At 41.6% G+C, this 11,257-nt stretch overlaps 1 long non-coding RNA gene across 3 annotated transcripts; it reads left to right on the plus strand.

Moving 5' to 3' along the window:
* Positions 1–640: 640 nt before the first annotated feature.
* On the plus strand, positions 641–8,174 carry LOC110973788 (uncharacterized). 3 transcript variants are annotated; one of them, XR_015424006.1, is made up of 6 exons: positions 641–984; positions 1,624–1,805; positions 2,925–3,141; positions 4,583–6,376; positions 6,851–7,028; positions 7,635–8,174. It is a non-coding gene; the product is annotated as an uncharacterized LOC110973788 (long non-coding RNA). The 3 variants fall into 3 exon arrangements; XR_015424007.1 differs by lacking the exon at positions 6,851–7,028 and having other exon boundaries at positions 645–984; positions 4,583–4,683; positions 5,381–6,376; positions 7,635–8,173; XR_015424005.1 differs by lacking the exon at positions 6,851–7,028 and having other exon boundaries at positions 642–984.
* The last annotated feature ends 3,083 nt before the right edge of the window (positions 8,175–11,257 follow it).

Consider the following 11,257-nt stretch of genomic DNA (forward strand, 5'->3'; position numbering starts at 1 on the left):
AACAAATCGAGCTGTTCGTGAACATACGGGAACAAGGCGCCCGAACTCGGCCTATCGGAATGTCGATAGAGGGGGTAATTAAGCTAGCACAATCCAGGGTGCATTCCACCAAATGGTTGTATTTCTGCGCGCGAGCTCATTCATATTTTGTGATCCCACGGGGTTTTTTTACAATAAAATAGGTCATAATCAGAGGCGTCATAGAAATATTTCTACAAATCTCGAATTAAGGACTGATAGTCTCCAGTTCAGGGTATTTCTTTCACAAAAAGCCCGAAATTGCGGACTTATTTTGGAAAGAGGCGGGCGGTTCCATTCAGAAATGAGTGCTTAGTTTTATTGCTATTTTGGGGTATCTTAGTTCAAAGATGAATAAATATGTTTTCGTGGCTAACCCACATAAAAGTGAAACGAAAAGTGATCTCCTGGCCATAATTTTGAATTTCCAGTGAAAAAACGGAGGCCAACCTCTTCACGAGAGTCAACAGGCGGCGCTATTTCGGCCCGACTTTGCTCTGTTTTCTATGGGTGCGTATTTGGTGTAGTGCAACCATCAGCAGCAGGGTGAGGCTATCTGGTTTGTAGGTGACTTCGTCACACTAACGGCGGACGCGCCAGGATTAGCAGGGTCGCAGTAGTGTACGCATTGGACGCGTCGACGATCGCCGAAGTTGCACGTTAACTTCCGGTTTCCATGGTCCATGGGCGTGGTTTAAACTGAAGTGATGTCACCCTTACGAACCACGCCTGCATGCCAGGCACTCCGTGAAACACGGACCCTACCTCCGGCTGTGGATACGGTACGGACAAACTGCATGACACGTGCAGTGCAGTGGCACATAGTACCCGTGCACGTGCGTATTATACTGAGCGCATGGTGGTTGCTTTAATTTAATCCGTTATGATTTCGCGACTTCGTGTATCATCAAGGCAACGCCTAAGAATAGTCTCTGAGGAATCGCTGGCACACCTACATGATATGGAGTGAGTACAATGTATTTTGCTCTTTTATTCCACATTTATACTTCACAGGAATAAAAATTCATAGGCCTAGTCCTTGAGACCATGACATAATGGAGAAAGGAAAAGTCTAGACTATGTTGAGACTATTCTTAGGAGTAGGACTAGGATCAACACTAGGCATGCCTACAGTACATGTACATGGCCCATTTCTGTGAAAATGGCGTGCGTAACTGAACTTTAGTCAGCCTATATGCCCATCTCTTTGATTTTGCATACATCTTGCAAATTGTTTATATAACCCAAGCAAGTCGTTGGGCGTGATAATGTGTTCACGTACAGCTGTAATACCAGGCCATAGCTCTACTGAGTGGAGCACTCTTTGTCTTTTTCGATTTTGGAAGGAATCAGTCATACGAAGCGATACCGTCCAAAATCGAAAAAGAGGAATATTACCAACGCTCCACTCAGTACTAGAGCTAGCTATCCCACGGATATAAGCCCAACAAGGTCAAAAATATTTTTTTCTGAGTGCTAGCCCAACTTCACTTTGACATGCTGTGCATATTGGAATTTTTGAAATATTTGATGCAACTGCATCAGGATGATGTAGAGCCATCAGTCTCAGCAACTTATAGACTCTAAAAATTGCCTTTTTAAAAGATTTGGATATGGTCCGGCAAAACATGGCAATGTGCACACACTGTAGGCGTATACTCATCAGTCATGTCAGATTGTCAGTGTGAAGTCGCTAACTTGGTCTGGAATCAACTCGCTTGGAGTCAACTCCGTCTCAGGTCAGCTTGGTCCCAAGTCAACTCGGTCTTGTCAACTCTGGAAGGCAGGTTAGTTTCGACACACTTTAGCATAGGCCCTACCTGTATTAAAGTACACGTATTTCCAGAATTCTAAAATTGCATGTGCTGTTCATGTAAATTTACTGACATTTGAATGAGATGCCTGGCCTTGTAATTTGGGAAGGCCAGGGACTTGGATGCATCATTAATTACCACAGATGAGAAGGCAAAATCCCAGTCTTTCTTGCTAGACTGACAAACTCTGGCATATAAGTATTTCCAGAATTCTAACATTGCATGTTCCCTATATTTACACATATAGTCCTATACTGACATGTGCAGCTAAGCTGCAGTGCTGTTGGCTGGTTCCCTGTCCAGTCACACACTGCTTTCGGCAAATCATCGGTAGCGCGGCTCGCACTCTGTGGCGTGACACGAAAGTGACGAAGCAGCCAGCAGTTTTGTACAAGTGGGGCAAAATTTCACCGGAGTGGGAAAACGGCAACAAAAAGGCAAATTTTTTTCCTCCAAATGAGGAAAAGGTGAATTTTCTGCAATTAGCAACCTAGGGAATAGTTTACCCCGTAAGTAGTGAACATACTGCTGCAATTCCAGCTCATAAAATCAAGCAGATGTTTAGTATGCCCCCGGGTCTACCTTTCAATAGGCCTTCATCCATGATCACATAGGCCTATGTCGGCCTGCATCATACATGACAAAAAGTTGAGTTCTCACACTTGCTACTGTCACTGCGTACTGTACTGACTTCCAAAGCCTTTCCAATTACATCAATTATGGACTGTATGTAGGTCTATTGACCTGATTTCCATTTTTATTATTTTTTTTGAAGTGCAAAATGAACGCTTTAAAAATGTACCCATGATGAAGAAAGTAACTACTAACGTTAGGCGTGTTTTTCTGAAAATAAGTTTGTACATGTATGCACATTTAGGGGTAATTTACTTGAATTTATCATCTTTGAAGAACTTCTTATGTGGGATTTTCAGAGATTTGTTCAGCTGAATTTGTGCCAATCTCCAGATGCTGTCATTTTTGAAGTTCGGGTTTTTAAATTTCATGACACCAAAATTGTTCACAGAGGTGATCAGTAGCATGTATTTTGAAGCTTATAATATCATTATTTACTGTAACTGAATGAATTCAAAGTTTTTCAGCAAAGAGGTGTGGCAGTGATGGATGAAGAAAGTCAAGGAAACGTCGAAGAGTGGCACGTTGGAGACTCAACTTCATTAGGGCCAGACTAGTGGACTATACCTCTGTATACTTGGCCCTGCTCCAGGACTCCTAAACTAGAAACAAGTGGAGGAAGGCATAAATATTAGGATAAAGCTCCCCGGCCGTGATCGGTATCAGCCACATACAGGTATTTCTCAATTGCCTTTTTGATTAATTCACCCAGCAGTTTATCATGTTGAATTTGCCCAAATGGCAAATTCCTGACCATTATACCTGTTGGTGAATTATTTGTCGTCTCAGTACCATAATGTTGTTACAATTTGCTCAAGGTCACTGGCAGTGAACATGTGCAACTGTAGACACCAGCAGCTGTGGTGATCTCTGAGAACATTAATTGCTGCACCCCACATTAGGTGTGTTCAACTACACGTAGCATCTATCATGGGTTTGAATGAATCTATTTTTAACATAAGAGTAGCTCCCCTTAGGCTTTCATGCCTGTAAAAGTATGTAGTATACCAGTACAGTCATTGAAAAGTTTAGGACCACTCATATAAAATGCATCAACCTGAAGAAAAACCAAACTTAAACCAATCAATCATGGCAACTTTTGTTTATTTTCAATGTGTAACTTTTGTATCTTGGTTAAACAGCTATTTTACCACATTTCCATGATTTGAAATGTTAAACCAGTCTAATGTTTAGTGTGCCCTCCCTTTTTTCTGATTACTTAGACTTTTTTTTCTGATTTTGTTTTACCCATGCTGCCTTACAGACAAAATATCATACAAGACCTGCCTTTGCAAAAGATTTCATTCAAATGGGTATAAAGATAGCACTACTACATTGTACAGTGATGTTATGCACCATTCAATGAGACAATGTAATGCAGGCCCAGTGACAGAAATGCCAATACAATTCCAGGTGGTCTTAAACTTTTGCAACTTCCTTGTATTTAATTTGGCCACATACATGTAGTGTGGCCATGATACTCGGTGAAGCAGATCAGCAGAGACAAGTCAACTTACAAGTCATGTATTGTTCCACATAACTGGAGTGCGGTTTTCTGCTTGAGTCCTGTTTGTTAAAGTCAGTGATTGAAGTCTGAGTGTACATGTACATGTATTCTTATAAGTTCTGTTTGACACACTGTGCTTGTGAATGCTAAAAAAGCCGGGTTATTTTGGACCATGTGACTTGTCACAGCTGGCACTGTGACTCTGCCGTCCCATGTTTCATTTTGTAAAAATTAGGTCCACTCAGTCTGACATATTGTTTTGTTTGATGGTCATTTGAAGTTCAAGACTGCACACACTGTATGTGCCGGCCCGCCTACATGGACATTGAGCACGGCAGTGGAGAAGTATCAAGTTTTGGCTGAGCTGTGATTCCACAGCCCCCTCCCAGCTCTTTTTTTGGGTTTAACTTTTGTTCATGGTTTTCAAGTATTATTTAATTTTTCAGTTTGGTCATTTTTTAAGAGCTGATCAGTATTTTTGGTTTTGATACTTACATGTAGAATTGATGTGTGAGTCCCTGTTGATTCAGTTCCCTGTAACTTTGCCGTTGAAGATTCTTCATCAGTTAGTTGGAGTTTCTCTTATTGTGATAGCTTGCTGTTTTTCCAGGTCTGCCATGTAATCGAATGCACCCTACACGCCTGCATTGCATTGGCACACTTAGATGCTGGACCCCACACCTTCATACACACCTGGCAGCTGGCAATCAGGTAAGAGATGACTGGTCGATGGAGTCATGTAAGTCTGGATATGACATCATGCTCATACACATGTACATGTAATTGACACCTGCTAACCCTTCTGATTTGATTGCAATTAGGCAGCTGTGGTGGCTTTACCCTCCACTCGTGAAAGGGGAAAAAAGAGAGGAAGACGTCTTTTGAATGGGGGAGGGGGGCTGCATGGGACAGAAAGCGATTGAAGGTGTTATGTCACTGTGTGTGTGTGGGGGGGGGGAGATAACCTTTCCCCTCCCCCATAGGGTCAGGAAGATCAGGCATAAATTGAATAATGTATCTGCTTCAGCTGAAAATCTTTTCTTCTTAAAAATCAAGTTGAAGCTGCCACTTGGTGCACCCATCAAAAAAATGTACGGTTCTGTGTTAATTTCCGTTGTCTTAGAGAACTTAACTAAAAACTACAGAGACTGCACAGTGCCGGATGTTATACACTTTGTAGATGTGATGACAAATATTTTCTGGCTGAGAACATTACCGACGGTAAACCTGTCTTGGGGTGTAATTTCCCCCAAAATTTACTGATGAAATCCACAGTTTCGAATCTTTGAACATTTTGTTGCAGCCCCTTAAAAATAACATGAAAATGAATAATTGTCTTTCAAAAAGAAATTTTTATGATAAATGGATGAATTGGTTAAATCATTTTATGATTATTTTAATTCCACAGATCAAGCCCCTTATTGTCATAATATCTGCTCTTGAAACATTGATGGAGGTCCAAGTAAGACGGTCAGATTGTGGAATCAAAGAGGGCCAGCAGTCTACAACCTTTAGCAGAGGAGTTGAACTGTAACAGAATGTTTGTTGGCTGTGTTAGGCCCAATAAGACCAGCTGATCACATTGCCTGCACTGTACAAATCATGATAAAATTGGCAAAATCTGACTAAAACAAAGATAAAATCAGATGAATTTGGCCAAATCTGCCACGACAACAAACTGGTACAGAAACAGCTCTGGGCACGCCTCACTGCATGTGCGAAGCATGCTGCTGTACTGTACACATGGAGCTGGAGGCTGGGAACCATACAACCATTTTCCCTGTAGGCAGTAGTCTGGTTCGTATGTTTAGCATGGTCGCGGTCAATCTACATTGTATGGAAACTGTTCCCATTGGACTTTTTGTGCCCCTGCCAACTTACCGTGGCTGCACAGAAATTTTCCGCGACCCGGAGCCAGATTAGCGTGCAGCGGTACTGATCGCTCATCGCTGTTTTTTGTAGCGCTTCATTTTGTCCCCGGTGGTAATTCACTCGCAATGAATGCCACAAATAGTGGTATAATCTTTCAAAACAATGACGGATTTCCTCTGATATTGACAACTGAAAAAATGTTGGCAATTCCCAGCAGCTCGGTCTTTTGTTCCGAGTACGGTCCTTTGTTACAAGGCCCAGCTCTTTTGTCTGGTTTCGGGCTCCCCGGTTTCGTGTGTTCAGCCTATGTACCTGAACTGCGTCCCCCGGCAGCATGTGGTTAGTTATGAAAATGGCTTTGGAATCATTCATATTAATTGACAGAAAAGAGGCCTTTGTATTTCTCCAGTCCAGTTAACTTTTTCTTTATTGTTAGGGCAATTGTTGGCAAGTGGATAGAAGCAGAGATGGTAGTGAGAGTGGAAGAAACCTGTGCTGTCCATCCAGGAGGAGTCTGTCTTCTGCAGTGACTGTAAGTTGTCTTTTCAAGTATTGAAGATGATGTTGAGGCCATACGTTGATGTCACAGACACATGCATAAAGTAACGTCAAGGCAGTATTGAAGATTTCAAATATAGACACTCAAGCCAATACGGGACCCAATCCCTTTCAGGTTTTACGACAATCCCCATTGTGCAGTTAATTGTGTATAAGGGAGTAGATAGAATCTGTCCCGCAAGACTTGTTCTGATATCGCCACAGTACAGTAGTCAAGCCTTCAGGAGTTTTCAGTATCTCTTTTGTTGTATTTTTGACACCAATTTCGTGAAAATCGTACATGCATGTATCTTTCTTGTTACGAGCACCCCTTTTTCCTGAAAGAAAAGGCAAAAAAAAAAGCAAGTCTTGTCCAAGCCACTTTGGGTCATCAGGCTAGTGTTTATTGTGGTTTCCTTGGCATGAAATGACTGAGAATATTTCTTTCCCCCCTTGGATGGGATGCCAGTCAATCACAGGTTGCTTCCCAGCTAATGCTGGTACCCATTTATACTCCTGGGTAGAGAGAGGCAAGCAGGGGTGAAGTGGCTTGCCAAGGGCCACAACATACCACCAGCAGCTGGATTCGAACCTCCAACCATATGATTGGAAGCCACAGACCCTAACCGCTTGGCCACGTGAAAGAGGTCAGCCATACTTTTCCACTTTTTTACGAGCCAAACCTTTAGTTTCGTATAGCAGGTTTTTACAGTCACTTTGACAGCAGCTCTGTGAAAATCACACATACTGTTCTCATGTAGCACCCACTTTCCCACAACAGGTCAACCAAAAAAAGTAACCTTCAACTTCAAATGGCCATATCAACTATAAGTTGTATGTCAGATTGATTTGAAACTCCACATCTGTATTGATAAAGAGTGTTCCATATGCACGCCCCCTGTTGAAAAAATTCAGGCTTGCGATGGCCAAGATCTCAGCTGTGAGATGGTACAAAATACAGTGTTGTTGTAGTCGAGACCACTTAAGACCACATAAGACCAGCACAAGACCAACAGAAGACCTCCGGTCTGAATTCAAGTCACAAGCTATTCAAATGACCTGCAACAAAAGCATTCCTTTGTCATTGTTCACACTGTAACCTGTGACTGATCTTGTGTGTCGTCTTTTGTCTGGTCTTGTGATGGCCTCGACTACAACACGGACAAAATAACCTGGTAACTTCCGGGTTAACACTGGAATAAAATTGACGTAACTTGATGACATTAATTTGTTTCTCCTTGCAATCCTGGCAGGAGGAATTTCTGTTGTGTTTGCTGCATCAGAGGCTCTGCTATAAAACGCTGACCAACCATAGAGGGCACCAGTACCATTCCATGAAGCCTGCTATATCACATGCTGGGAATGGAAAGATTAAAGGGAAAAAAAGAACTGAGTACTGCCTTAATGCCACAATGGTAATGGAAGAGGGAAAAAAGAACTGAACACTGCCTTAATGGCACAGTGGTAATGGAAAGAGGAAAAAAGAACTGAACACTGCCTTAATGGCACAATGGTAATGGAAAGAGGAAAAAGGAACTGAACACTACCTTAATGGCACAGTGGTAAGAGGAAAAAAGAACTGAACACTGGCTTAATGGCACAGTGGTAAGAGGAAAAAAGAACTGAACACTGCCTTAATGGCACAATGGTAATGGAAAGAGGAAAAAGGAACTGAACACTACCTTAATGGCACAGTGGTAATGGAAAGAGGAAAAAAGAACTGAACACTGCCTTAATGGCACAATGGTAATGGAAAGAGGAAAAAAGAACTGAACACTGCCTTAATGTCACAATGGTAATGGAAAGATGAAAAAAAGAAGTGAACACTGCCTTAATGGCACAATGGTAATGGAAAGAGGAAAAAGGAACTGAACACTACCTTAATGGCACAGTGGTAAGAGGAAAAAAGAACTGAACACTGGCTTAATGGCACAGTGGTAATGGAAAGAGGAAAAAAAGAACTGAACACTGCCTTAATGGCACAATGGTAATGGAAAGAGGAAAAAGGAACTGAACACTACCTTAATGGCACAGTGGTAAGAGGAAAAAAGAACTGAACACTGCCTTAATGGCACAATGGAAATGGACAGAGGAAAAAAAGAACTGAACACTGCCTTAATGGCACAATGGTAATGGAAAGCGGAAAGGTACTGAACACTGCCTTAATGGCACAGTGGTAATGGAAAGAGAAAAAAGAACTGAAGACTGCCTTAATGGCACAGTGGTAATGGAAAGAGGAAAAAAAGAACTGAACACTGCCTTAATGGCACAATGGTAATGGAAAGAGGAAAAAGAACTGAACACTGCCTTAATTGCACAGTGGTAATGGAAAGAGGAAAAAAGAACTGAGCACTGCCTTAATGGCACAGTGGTAATGGAAAGAGGAAAAGGAACTGAACACTGCCAAAATGGCACAGTGGTAATGGAAAGAGGAAAAGGAACTGAACACTGCCAAAATGGCACAGTGGTAATGGAAAGAGGAAAAAAAGAACTGAACACTGCCTTAATGGCACAGTGGTAATGGAAAGAGGAAAAAGGAACTGAACACAGCCTTAATGGCACAGTGGTAATGGAAAGAGGAAAAGGAACTGAACACTGCCAAAATGGCACAGTGGTAATGGAAAGAGGAAAAGGAACTGAACACTGCCAAAATGGCACAGTGGTAATGGAAAGAGGAAAAAGAACTGAACACTGCCTTAATGGCACAGTGGTAATGGAAAGAGGAGAAAAAGAACTGAACACTGCCTTAATGGCACAGTGGTAATGGAAAGAGGAAAAGGAACTGAACACTGCCAAAATGGCACAGTGGTAATGGAAAGAGGAAAAAGAACTGTACACTGCCTTAATGGCACAGTGGTAATGGAAAGAGGAAAAAAAGAACTGAAGTCTGCCTTAATGGCACAGTAGTAATGGAAAGAGGAAAAAAAGAACTGAACACAGCCTTAATGGCACAGTGGTAATGGAAAGAGGAAAAAAAGAACTGAACACTGCCTTAATGGCACAATGGTAATGGAAAGAGGAAAAAGGAACTGAACACTGCCTTAATGGCACAATGGTAATGGAAAGAGGAAACAAGAACTGAACTCTGCCTTAATGGCACAGTGGTAATGGAAAGAGGAAAAAAGAACTGAACACTACCTTAATGGCACAGTGGTAATGGAAAGAGGAAACAAGAACTGAACACTGCCTTAATGGCACAGTAGTAATGGAAAGAGGAAAAAGGAACTGAACACTACCTTAATGGCACAATGGAAATGGACAGAGGAAAAAAGAACTGAACTCTGCCTTAATGGCACAGTGGTAAGAGGAAAAAAAGAACTGAACACTGCCTTAATGGCACAGTGGTAATGGAAAGAGGAAAAAAGAACTGAACACTACCTTAATGGCACAGTGGTAATGGAAAGAGGAAACAAGAACTGAACACTGCCTTAATGGCACAGTAGTAATGGAAAGAGGAAAAAGGAACTGAACACTACCTTAATGGCACAATGGAAATGGACAGAGGAAAAAAAGAACTGAACACTGCCTTAATGGCACAATGGTAATGGAAAGAGGAAAAAGGAACTGAACACTGCCTTAATGGCACAGTGGTAATGGAAAGAGGAAAAAAGAACTGAACACTGCCTTAATGGCACAATGGTAATGGAAAGAGGAAAAAGGAACTGAACACAGCCTTAATGGCACAGTGGTAATGGAAAGAGGAAAAAGGAACTGAACACTGCCTTAATGGCACAGTGGTAATGGAAAGAGGAAAAAAGAACTGAACACTGCCTTAATGGCACAGTGGTAATGGAAAGAGGAAAAAAGGACTGGACACTGCCTTAATGGTACAGTGGTAATGGAAAGAGGAAAAAAGAACTGGACACTGCCTTAATGGCACAGTGGTAATGGAAAGAGAAAAAAAGAACTGAACACTGCCTTAATGGCACAGTGGTAATGGAAAGAGAAAAAAAGAACTGAACACTGCCTTAATGGCACAGTGGTAATGGAAAGAGGAAAAAAAGAACTGAACGCTTCCTTAATGGCACAGTGGTAATGGAAAGAGGAAAAAAGAACTGAACACTGCCTTAATGGCACAGTGGTAATGGAAAGAGGAAAAAAAGAACTGAACACTGGCTTAATGGCACAGTGGTAATGGAAAGAGGAAAAAAGGACTGGACACTGCCTTAATGGTACAGTGGTAATGGAAAGAGGAAAAAAGAACTATACACTGCCTTAATGGCACAATGGTAATGGAAAGAGGAAAAAAGAACTGTACACTGCCTTAATGGCACAGTGGTAATGGAAAGAGGAAAAAAAGAACTGAACACTGCCTTAATGGCACAGTGGTAATGGAAAGAGGAAAAAAAGAACTGAACACTGCCTTAATGGCACAGTGGTAATGGAAAGAGGAAAAAAGAACTGAACACTGCCTTAATGGCACAGTGGTAATGGAAAGAGGAAAAAAGAACTGAACACTGCCTTAATGGCACAGTGGTAATGGAAAGAGGAAAAAAGAACTGAACACTGCCTTAATGGCACAGTGGTAATGGAAAGAGGAAAAAAGAACTGAACACTGCCTTAATGGCACAGTGGTAATGGAAAGAGGAAAAAAGAACTGAGCACTGCCTTAATGGCACAGTGGTAATGGAAAGAGAAAAAAAGAACTGAACACTGCCTTAATGGCACAGTGGTAATGGAAAGAGGAAAAAAAGAACTGAACACTGCCTAAATTCCCTGATTTAAATCACAGTCTAGTAGTAGCGCCCCCACTCATCCAGAAAAGCTGACAAATTTTAATGTTTATAGCAAAATATCGTCAAATGTGAAATAGTCTCTAAACTAAAAAATTCAGAGGACCTGACTTTTCAATCCTAGCAGAATGTTTCTCCAAGTT

The sequence above is a fragment of the Acanthaster planci genome, unplaced genomic scaffold (assembly GCF_054643075.1).
Source record: "Acanthaster planci isolate LZ-2023a unplaced genomic scaffold, COTS_SCS Contig75, whole genome shotgun sequence".
Classification (NCBI taxonomy): domain Eukaryota; kingdom Metazoa; phylum Echinodermata; class Asteroidea; order Valvatida; family Acanthasteridae; genus Acanthaster; species Acanthaster planci.